Source organism: Octodon degus, unplaced genomic scaffold (genome assembly GCF_000260255.1).
Source record: "Octodon degus isolate 3935 unplaced genomic scaffold, OctDeg1.0 scaffold00119, whole genome shotgun sequence".
Classification (NCBI taxonomy): Eukaryota; Metazoa; Chordata; class Mammalia; order Rodentia; family Octodontidae; genus Octodon; species Octodon degus.
The window spans coordinates 648,414-660,286 of NW_004524695.1; the positions used below are offsets into that span (position 1 = coordinate 648,414).

An 11,873-nucleotide genomic window follows, 5' to 3' on the forward strand; every position below is an offset into this window, starting at 1 on the left:
GCCATGTAAATTACCCTTGACAAAGGGCCTTGGTAGCCATTTGGACCTCTCCAGAAAATTCAGGCACGATTCTTTTTTTCCTGATTTCCAATAAAACTGCTAATGTTTTCCTTTGGATTGTGATTTTATTCCTTAATGTTGTGAGACTATATGCTTGGCACATTTGACTTCTATAGCTTGGGATCTCCACGTCTTCTACCTCAAAAGGACCTACCTTTCCTAATACTGCAGCACTGCTTCACTCTGATCCTCTGCCTTGTGTGCCCGGAGCCGGGCATTTAGGCTTCAGAGCCTTTGCTTAAACAATACAGACTTTGCAAAAAATTTTTTCTGAAAATTCAAATTTTTAAGCTGGGCATGGTGGCTCATACCTATAATACCAGCACTTGGGAGGCTGAGGCAGGAGGACTGCCCTGAGTTCAATGCCAGCTGGGTTACATAGTGATTTTAGCAATAACCTGAGCTACATATTGAGATCCTGTCTCAAGAAAAGAAAATTCCAATTTGTATATACCATAAAAATGTCAAGCACACAAAGGGGCTGAAAATATACCGAATTACTTATATACTCACTACTCAGATTTAATATTTTGTCACATCACTCTGCTCTTTTGGCCAAATGTTTGCAGACACGTTTACCTGTCATTCATTACTACCTAAACACTTATCACTTAGACATTCATGTTACACAACCATAATAGCACCATCTCAATTGGAAACACTCTAAGGATTCTTCAAAAGCATTTAGTATCCAGTCCTTATTTACATTTATGCAACTAATTTTTTAAGGCAGTTTTTCTAACCCAAGTGCAACTGCAGAATATTTGTTTGGCAGTAACGTCTCCTTGTCTCCTTTAGTTTGAATGTCTCCCAGCACTGTGATTGTTTTATTCTGACCATGACCTTTTCAAAAGTCCAAGCCAACTGTGTTTTAGAATGTCCGACATTCTGGGTTTGGCTTATGCTTCCTAGTGACCCCTCTTAATTTTTTTTACTCCCTTTACACTAGAAGTCTAAGTGATTTTTTGAACCCTCTGGTTTGAGTGATTAGATTAGGGTTTACATTTTCCTTCCGACCCCACACCGCGAACCTGGAGGCCCGGTTAGGAGGTCTGCTGGGCCCAGGGAAAACGGGGTGCGTCCTGGGCTCATCTTCTCTTTGCAGCAATCCGCTCGTATCAGGGTGGCAGTCTGTGACCACGAATTTAGGCTGCTTTCCCGTAGCCTTTTCCTAAAGCTTTTCTCATGCTCATTTCTTTGCCTAATTTATTACTCTCTGGGGCTTGCTGACGCTGATCTTCTGCGGTCCGTTAACGTCTTTTCCCGCCTCCGTGAGGGGATCGAGGGTTCCCAGGACAGCTTCAGACTTTCCGGGTTCTGACGACCTGCGCACTTGGGTTTGGGGGATGGGCGTGGGGGGATGGGCGTGGGCGTGGGGCAGCCCTGCTCCGGAAGGACCAGGGGTGTTCGCTCATTACCGCAGCAGGAAGGTGAGCACCGGAGCGGGGGCTGCCTGTCCAGTCGGCTGCTGCCCCAGGCCCCACATCAAGACTCAGGCTCAAAGTGCAGGGTCGCGCGGATGAGGAGCGGCCATTCACAAAGCCTGCGTTTCCAAAGGTTTCCAGGTACTGCTGTCTTGCCAGGCGGCGGGAAGGGAAAAAGCACATAAGCTTAAAATATTCCATTAAGGTGAAAATGAACGCGTACCTGATTACTGATTATGAGAAAAGAAAATTATAAGGGAATAACAAAAGAGCAATAAGATTCTGATTAGTAGAAATAAACGACCTCCAAACAACCACGAAGGGATTCGAACCCTCAATCTTCTGATCCGAAGTCAGACGCCTTATCCATTAGGCCACGTGGTCCTACGGTAAATTTTCTGTTAATTTGTTAGAGGAAAATAATCTTCGTGAATAGCAGCTACACTAATGAAATCATTATAAAGCAAGGAATCCCATCCCTGAAATGTTTTACAACCTTATTGGGGGAAGAAGTTTAACTTAGTCGTCAGAAATACCTTGCTATTTCAATTGGAAGCTTTCTAGGGGAGAAATGTTGTATTTTAGGTATTAAGCATAGATTGCTTTATGTCTCAGTGGAGCTGGGAACAAGGACAAGAGTGGAATAAGTGCCCCAGGTGAGAAGGGGGAGAAGAGGCGCAGACAGATTCAGGGACCTGCTCGCTTCCAAATACAGATTCAGGATTTCACCCAAAACTCACTTCTGAACTCTCCACCAAACTCACCCAGAGAGTCTAAGACATAAATTCAAACTGGGTGAAAGTTCAGTAGAAGAGTTAACAGCAACTGAGTTTTTTTTTTTAAAATAATTTTATTGAGAAGCAAATAGCAATGAGATAGTTTCAAAACCAATTATTAGCACAGTTTCAATAATACATTGCATATTGTTGTCTAAGTGGTTATTCATTGTATAAGATGCAGACATGATATCCTGTGCACAAACACTATTAAAACAAATCTCTCTATTCATTGAATTAAGAGAATGCAGCTGTATATCTATCCTATTTTTTTCAATATTTTAAAGCAACTGAGTTTTGTAGCCTGAAAAGCTGACTTGGACAAGATAGTTGATTTCTCAGTTCCAAAAAAGTAGAATTGTAAAGGGAAGATGGAGAGGCTCTGGGGTCTACTCCACAGGACTCCATGTCCTGTGCCTCAGGCCAGCTCAGAGGCCACAAGAGCTGCCCAGGACACCTCCTTCCCCCAAATGCCTAAGGTTCTTAGGATGGAGTCCTACTTCCTAGCCTCCAGATGGAACTGGACTCGGAGGTCAGGCTTTTAAAGAGGTGAAAGATGAAATTGGGATGAGTTCTGATCCAGTGTGACTCATGGCCTTAAGAAGAGGAGATTAGGACAGGACGCGGAAAGAAGAAAACATAAAGATGGCTGGAGAAGATGGCTGTCAGCATGGCAAATAGGGGGTTTCAGGAAAAAAAAAAAAGTGTGCAGCCTATATCTTGACCTTGGATTTCTGATTTTGGAACTGTGAGGAGATGAACTCCTTCTGCTTAAGCCACCTGGGCTGTGGCATTTGTTTTGGCAGCCCTTAGTAAACCCTGACATTGTTGCTCCTTCACCCTAGAAGAGTGAAACTTTCCTTCAGACTGTTCCTGAGCCAGGCCCACTTTCCCTAAGGCGCAGTGTGGTGTCCCCTGAACCGGAGTTTCCCAAGTGTTTGTGCATGACTGAGCCTGTACAGACATAAGACCAAGTCTCAGTTCTGACTCCCGGAGGGTAGGGCTGTGGACTTTTATGGGCTGAGGCACTTGGGAAGGTGACTGAGCAAAGCCTGATGTTACCATTGTGAGCATGGGGCTCAGGGGTTGTCTGTGTGTGGTAGTCAAATCAAGCAAGCTAGAAAGAGCTGGGTAAGTGGAGAGGGCTTATCCAGAAAGCAAGGTGTGAGGTTTATTCAAAAGGAAAGGCAAACAGGAAGAGTAATACTCAACCTTCCCTTGTATCACAGTCTTCTGGAGATTTGTTCAAAGGCTTGCTGTTTCTGTTTCCGTAGGCCTAGGCCGTGGGGTAAAACGTACCTGCCTCACTGCCTACTGCTACTGGTCAATCCCTAGGGCTTTCTGAGAACCCCTGGGGTGGAGGGAAGAAAGAATAGGAGTCTGCAGTCTGGTTTGGGGTCTGCCCACGGGGCTGAGACTGGGAAAGGAGGACAAGAAGAGTAGGGGAGGAGCAGGGAGAGGGTTAGGGGACCAAAGGGAGAAGGGGAGAGAGAAGAAAGAAGTAGAGGAGGCCTGGAGAGAGGGGTTGGGGAGGGCTAGGTGGGAGTGGGTAGTGCAGGGCCGGGCTGGGTGTCCCCTCTGGAAAACCCACAAGTGCAGTGAACTGGTAAAAAAAGTTACAGTGCCAACGTGCCAGAGGTGTCTTATTGGTGTTTCACAGAGCACCTAAACCAAATATATTCATGATTTTTCTGTTTGAGGAAAATTTCAGCAAATAGAAGGAAACAAGAGGTTTTTTTCATGTGGAGCACCTGAATTTGGGGACTAACATTGAATTTGGCATGTTTCTTGTTTCACCGCAAAAAATGCATTAGTAGAGTTCTAAGGAGAGGGGAGAGAAAAGATCAAACCAGATAGCCCTTAGCATATGTGCTGCAGAAACCAGCAAGGACCAGGTAGGAATAAAAAAATAAAACCTCAGACTGCGGCTGGAAATCCTTAACTAAGAGCAAAAGAGCAATTTTCTCGTGACCTCGTGGCGCAACGGTAGCGCATCTGACTCCAGATCAGAAGGTTGCGTGTTCAAATCACGTCGGGGTCAAGTGTGTGCCTAATTTTAGACATGATGGCGGAGGGAAGGACTGGGTTTTGCTGTGTGATGCGATTAATTGTAACCCTTTCTTGTATTTTATTAACCTGAATAGCATGTTTGTCAGTAATCTGTCTTTTGCCCTGGGTTTGCTGCTGGGACTATAAAAGGGATAAACTCTCTCCCGACAAGCAGCCTTTGTCATATACTTAAAGGTTTGGTTTAAAAGTTCTCTGGCATCACAAACTGCGTGGTCCGTTGCCGCTTCTTCTCTGGCGGCTTTTCGAATCTCTGGGCTGCAGGCCGCGCTTGCTATCACCCGCCCCCTCACCGCGACGTCTTCTCCAGCCGCGTCCTCGGCCTCCGCGCATGCTCCCCGACTTCACGGCTCTTCTGTCGACCGCATCGCGCTCTTCCCAGCCACTCCTCATCCTTGCTTTTCTGTTTCCTGGGGTTGAACCCAGATTCACTTCGGAATTTACCGTCTTTCTATTTCTCATGCAAGCATCAAGATCGGCTGAGCTTGTTCTATGTGCCATCTGCGCGATCCCTTAACTTCCCTTGTTCAGTGACATCTGTGTCCTTATTGTATTTGTTTAGAAATTGATATTTTTTAAATTATCAAATCATGACCGGAGCCATGATTATGTAATAACACGACGTTTTGATTTTATGCTTGTTTGCTTATTTGTGGCAGGGTCTCATTATGTAGTGCAGGCTGGCCTTAGATTCACTTATGTAGCCTAGGCTGGCTTCCAGTGCACAGCGAGCCTCCTGCCTCAGTCTCCCTAGTGGTGGGATTACAGGAGTGCATCCCCCGTCACCCCTGGCCCTATCATGTGCTTTTCAAAGGCAAAACTACCCTGATTGGCACCCTCTGTGCCTGCTGGGCCTGTGTTACTGTGGCCTTTTGCTCCACACTGCAGAGCCTTTGCACCTGCTGTTTGTCCTGGAAGGCATTCTCCCTCTTTTGTGCATGATTCAGACACTCATCTTTAAAGGAAAACACATTCCCCTGGGGTAGCCTTTCTGGTCCCTGGACCAGGCCCTCCATAGCCTGCTCTCCCAACTTTGCTTTCCATTCTTACCACCTCAGTTTCTCTGAACAGTCTACACTCCAGTACCATGTTGTTGGAACTCACTCGTTTCTTGTATGCTCAGGGAGGACTGAGCAACCTATGTATTTTACAGCTGCAGTCCCAGTGTTTAGCAAAATGTCTGGTGCACAAAGGCATCCAGTAGCTTAGGAGAAAATGTGGAAGGAGAGGGGGACATGTCACTGTGTTATTGCTGAATGCCTTTATTTAGGCTGGAGATGTAGCTCAGTAGCAGGGGGCTCCCAGAACAAGCGTGATGCCCTGGGTTTGATCCTCAGCTCAGCAGCCAAAAGGACAGAGGATGGCCAGGTTCTGTCATGGTAGCTGGGTAGCCAGGGGGAACAAGAGTAGAAATTGCTTCTTATCCCAACTTTCTTTCTCTCTTGCTTCTTTCCCATTAAAGTGAAACTGTGCAATGAAAACCTGAGGCTAGTTACTAAGAATGCACTGAATTATAGTATCTGTGTTACTTAGATCAATTATTTGTGACGTTTCTTGGACCTGTCTATTGTCTTATAAGGCTTATAAAGAAGTGATATAGCCAGCCCTGGTAGTGCAGACTTTTAAATCTAGCCCTCTGAGAGGTTGAGCCAGGCAGGAGGAGATAAGTTCTAGCCCAACCTGGGCGACTTAGTAAATCCCTGTCTCAAAAACTAGGAAATGGGAAGGAAGGTGGAATCACTCAGCGAGGAGGTCCTGAGTGCAAACCTCAGTCCTAGATAAAGAAAAAGGGGGAGGGGGTACTGCAAAAGGGAAAACAGGATGATTGTCATTTTTTTTTAAAAAAATCAAACAAGTTTTTTTTTTTTTTTTACTTTATTATACTCCTAGAAGTTATAAAGTTAGAGCTCTGTCATATCTGTAATATACTGGTATCATACAATACTTTTCTATATGTTACTCTAGATCTCATCGTCTCTAATTTTCTTAGTTTGGTAGGCTGCCCTAACAAATACCACCGACTGGGGAGTTGAGTCTACAGGAATTGTTTTCTCAGGGCTCAGGAGATGAGAAGGCCTAAGCCTATGGATCGGGTGGATAGATTTCTTCTGAGGTCGTTCTGGTTGGCGAGCAGATGGTTGGTCTTCAGTTGTTGCCTTTATCTGGACCCCGTGTTGTATGTCTATGTTCTAATGCCCACTTCTAAGGTCATCAGCCGCCTGTGCTCAGGGGCATGCTGCCACCTTCGTAGCGGCCTTACCTCCAAATGCAGTTACAGTTTGGAAAACTGAAAGTTAGGGCTTCAGCATATGAACTGGGTAGTGAAGGACATGAACAGTCACCAATTAAACTGGATAGCACTCTAAGGATAAACCAAGGAGTATTTATTTAGTGATTTATACGTTAGGCATGGTGCTAATCTCTCCTTTTTATAAAACGCCTTCATTTGTTCAGAAAAATTGAAGTTTGCCATAAACGATTTAGCCAAGGTCATATTCTAAATAAAGGAATTTACAAAACCAACTAGGAAAAAAAAAAACCTAAGGGGCCGGGGAGATGGCTCAGTGGAATAAGCACTTCCCTGGTAAGCGCAAGGGTCTGAGTTCAATCCCCGGTTCCGGGAAACAAAACAAAACAAAAAAACAAAACACCCAACTAGGAACTTACATTTTTTAAACATCAGATTATGTGAGTTTCTCATAGACTAAAAAATAAATTAAAAATAGCATAATGCCTTCCTTATGAATGTAAAAGGAACTTGTGTTTTATTTAATTCAATAATTAATGATTGAGCTTGTAAACTACTACAGCCAATTCAAGGGAGAAATAAGAACACACACTGGTAACCAGTAAGGTTGAATACAAGTAAGACTTGTCCCTACCCATTGGATAATAAAAAATCTCATCTGACATGGTTTATTTGCATTTCCGTGGATAGGAATGATTTTAGTAACTATACATTTTCTATAGCCCTCTTGCAAAATAACTTCAACACAATGAAGGGTGCAGGTCCTGAGAAAATGAAATAATCCAGAAATACCCTGTAGACCATGCACAGAGTAACTGGGGTGGTCAGTTCTAAATGCTTTCCCAATTTTCCAAATGTCAAAGATAAAAAAATTACTACTTGCCTATTAATATGAAATAGAAAAAGGTAAATGAAGCTGGACTTTAGTTGTTAGGGCCAAACTTTAGTCTACAACATACTTTTGCAATAAAGAAAGGGTAGAGTGGCCAGTTTTTGCAGAGGCATTTTAAAGAGAGGAAGAGGGAATTCAGAGCGAGGAGCAGTAAACTCAAGAGAACTCAGTAAACTCAAATTGAGAAGGAGAATCAGCCGCCTGCAGTTATGGACTGGTGCTTGCAGAAGTTAGACTCCTACCCTCCCACAAGAGGGAGAGGGAGCCTCATTTCACTGCCATTTGCAAAAAATAGTAAATTCTTCCTTCTTTTCTTTCCTTCCTTCCTTCCTTCCTTCCTTCCTTCCTTCCTTCCTTCCTTCCTTCCTTCCTTCCTTCCCTCCTTCCCTCCTTCCCTCCTTCCTTTCTTCTTTCCTTCCTTCCTTTCCCTCCTTCTTCCTTCCTTCTTTACCAAATAGTAAATTCTTTTGGCAACTTTGAGTTTTCCCAGGTAGGTACTGCAAGGGGGATTGCACCAGTGAGAAGAGGGGTGAGGAGCTGCACTGGAGTTTGGGCAAGGTGAGAATCTTTGACGTCTGATGTGGCAGCAGGTAGTGAGAAGATTATTCAGTCATAGAAATAAATAATAATAATCAGTCCAGAACACCAGCAAAGAGATTTTACTTAAACAACTGCCGCAGGAGAGAAATCTTGGTACACTGTGGACTTGTTACTGTGTGGTGGGTGCGATGGATAAATTCCAAATTCTTGTTGCAAAGCGTACACTTGGTGGTAAGGGAGAAACATCCCGGGGTAGGAGGAGCCAGTGTGTGCTTTGGTCTGGGCTGTGTAGAATGGTCCTCAGGAGCCGCTGGAGCGTGAGTGGGTGGAGGGAGTGAGTTCCTCAGCCCTCATTGTTCTTTCTACTAAACTGAGCTCTATTCCTTTTCTTTTCCTTGTTTTTCCCCCAGTACTGAGGATCAAACCCACCACAGCCTTGGTATATGCAAGGCAAGTTCTCTGCCACTAAGCTGCTTCTCCCATCCTGACCTCAGCTCTGAGTAACAGTAAGGACAGCTGAGGGTTTATAGAAAATCCAGCAGCTTGTGGGGAGGTGCCGGGATGGAAATATCTAAGGAGACCTTGGTTATGATATCAAGGGATGCCAAAGGTTGTGTTGCACACCTGTAATCCCAGCACTAGGGAGGCTGAGGTAGGAGACTGCAATAAATTCCAGGCCTATGGGCTCTATAGTGAGTTTGATGCCAGCCTGAATTTCATATTGAGACCCTGTCTCAAAAAAACCCTCAACCCAAACAAAGAAAAAGATATCAAGAGTGGGATAATTCTCCATTGAGTGGTTTAGCAGTATTCCAGCTAAAACTGGCTGGGCAGCCAAGGTTGAGGTGAAGAGACCTCAAATGTGGAAGTCCTTGTGAATGTTTTGCCACCAGGGTGCCTTGGCATTACTGAGGTACTCTCTGGAGAATCTTAAGACCAGGGTCATGGTGACCTGAACTGTGGCTCTGAGTGTGGCAGCTTGAAATCTGTACAAACTCATGAATTCTATTTTGATGTGGAGCAGCAGGCTCCAATTTCCAGGGCCTAATTCCACTCAGGTGATGTCACTGGATTTGTTCTACAGACAAGATGGAGGAAGAGCTAACCAGCAGACCAGGATGGAAGACTCAGCACATCTGAGGCCCCCATGAATGTCATTTTTATTTATCTCATACAGGGATCTGTCAGTTTTAGCTTTTCTCCTTCATTATTCTTCTGTTTTGACTACATTGAAGTTTGAGAAGAGTACTTAGGATGTTCCCCCCCCCCCCAGGCCTAGTAGGACTTGTAATTAGAATATCTGGTAGTGATAGATTGCAGCCATATGTACAGACTCCAACATGCGGCACATAAATGCCTCTGCTTCCGTGCAGAAGCCAGGGCATGATTTCCACCTCAAGCCCATCTGAAACTTTTTTAAAAAATTCACAATACTAGGAAGTAGATTTTACTTTCCAATGAAAGGCATGTTCAGGCAATGAGTATTAAATTTTATTGTCAGACAACTAAAATATTATTTAGCTAATGTTTCTCCCTAGAGTTTAATTTTTAAAAACAATGACTCTAAATATTACCTGTGGAAACCATGCATATATATTTTGAGGGAGCCTGTATGGAATGTGAGGAATGAAAACATCCCAGTTCACCATTTATATTCGTGTGATTTTTGTATTCCATTTTTTTTCTTCAGCACAATGTTACCCTTCCCAGCCTCTTGCTCACAAGCTAGAATCCGTGAACTATTATTATCATTTTTTGTTTATTTCAGAGTTTTCTCGAAAGGCGTATAAACTCCTCAATAGAATACACAGTGTCCGTATGGCATTATGACCGGGTATGGGTCAGTCATGTCAATCAAACAGGCTTCCTGCAGGGGACTGGGCCTAATTTTCTACCCCTTGAGAGAGTATCAACTGAGTGACTTAATTCTAGTGTATAGAAAACTGTGGGAGTGGCAGTCCTACAAGACTCCCCCACTTCCTCCTCGTCTTCCCTTGGGTCCTTTGATCTGGTCAGGTCATCTGTTATCTGAGGCCACTGAGCTGAAGGAGGCACGTGTGGGGATGAGGCAGTCCTCAGTCTCACCTGAGGGTGACGGCTGGGAAGATAACTTCCAAAGCACCAGAGATTTCAGATAACCACAGCTGCATGAGAACCCCAGGCCCACTAAGGCTCTCTTTAATGCCTGACACATACAAAATGTGCCAGAGTAAATGTACTTTTAAGACATTAAGTGTTAGTGCAATTTGTAATGTAACAATAGGCAGTAAATACTATATTTTACCTCAAATTTCTCCCCTGTACCAATATTTTAATCATGATTCCAAACCGACCCTAAGTAAATTCTTAATTTTGTAAGACTAACCACAATCCAAATTTCAAAAATCTCAGGTTTGGGCAGACATGTATTTCTGAGACCTTGAGTTAGTGTTTTCCCTTGCAAGTATACTCAGCTTTGTTCTTTCTGGGGATTTTGGGGATGTTTGGGGGATCAAGTATTGGACAAACAGCCTAGAAATCTGAGCAATTAGTGCACGTGATAAAGATTATGGTTATATCACACAGAATAAACTTTAGGGTATTTTATTTAAATTTATTATTATTATTATTATTATTATTATTATTATTATTGACAGAGTCATTCAGGCTAGCTTTGAACTTGCTGGATAGTCCAAGCTGGCCTCCAATTTGATTTTCCTGCCTCAGCCTCCCAAGTGTAGGGCTGTTTTAGAATAGATATGCTTTAACAGACTATCAGTTGACTATAACTCACATGAGTACCGACCATGTACATTGTGTTGAAGATTTTTGTCTGTAGGTAGAAATAAGGTAACATATCTGATTCCTAGTGTTTCCCGAGGCTTGGCGGCTGTGTTCTTGTAATCCCATCACTGCAGAAGGCTGAGGCAATTTAAAGACATAGGGAGACTTTGGAAAAAAAAAAAAAAAAGAATTGAGGTTATGGCTCAGCGCTCAAGACCCTGGGTTTAATTCCCAATTACTCAAAGAAGTCCCACCAAATAATTACCAGTAGCTCACATCATTTATCTGCGTATATTTTAATTTACTTCATGGTCAGTCCTTTCAGGAATGCAGTTCAACGTCTCTAAACTCTGTTTACAAATGAACAGATAAAACCTAATACTGTATGTAATTGACTAACTTTGGGATATTAGTCATACTGTTCAGTTCTTCTGTTCCTGGGATTTTGAGAAGCCTAGCGTATTTGTGACCCACATTCTTTTCGGAAAAACAGCAGTAGCCTCTTCATTTGCTGGGCAGCTCCCTGCCCTTCCTCTCCTCCAAAGCACTGAATTACAGCTGCCGAAGGATTCCTCCTGTGTAACAAGGCCCTTCTCTGTCTAGAGCCGTGAGATGGGTGTAGAGACACCGGGGGTAGAGACCCGGGGGTAGAGACACCGGGGGTAGAGACACCGGGGAGCCCGCAGTCGGGGAACCTCCGGGCTTGCACTTGCTTTCCTGCCTAGCGGGGTCCCGAGAGGGGGCAACAAAGATTAAAACAAAACAAAACAAAACAAAAGATACAAACTAAACCGAAAGCTGAGGCCGGGTGGGACCAGGCCTCTCTGACGGAGAGGGAGCGACAGCCCAGCGTGGTCTGCCTTTTTACTTACGCAGTGTAAAACGGGGAAGCATGTGATGGAGTCAAAAGCGAAGGTTACGGGTTTTGTTGAGCTTGCTGCACGCGAAACACGCGGGTACGTACAGGCTCTTTGCACCTGAGAAGCCTTGAAAGGTTTTGCACAGGTAGACTTTCAGCTTCTTATCCAGTTCACAGATTTTCTTCAAGCGCCTAGACAGTCTTTTTTTTTTTTTTTTTTTTTTTTTTTTTTTTTTTTTTTTTT

General features: G+C 43.9%; 2 non-coding genes across 2 annotated transcripts; one reads left to right on the forward strand and one right to left on the reverse strand.

Moving 5' to 3' along the window:
* Window positions 1–1,795: 1,795 nt before the first annotated feature.
* On the reverse strand, window positions 1,796–1,868 carry Trnar-ucg. The gene has a single exon. It is a non-coding gene; the product is annotated as a tRNA-Arg (tRNA).
* Window positions 1,869–4,229: 2,361 nt separating this feature from the next.
* Window positions 4,230–4,301, forward strand: Trnaw-cca. The gene has a single exon. It is a non-coding gene; the product is annotated as a tRNA-Trp (tRNA).
* The last annotated feature ends 7,572 nt before the right edge of the window (window positions 4,302–11,873 follow it).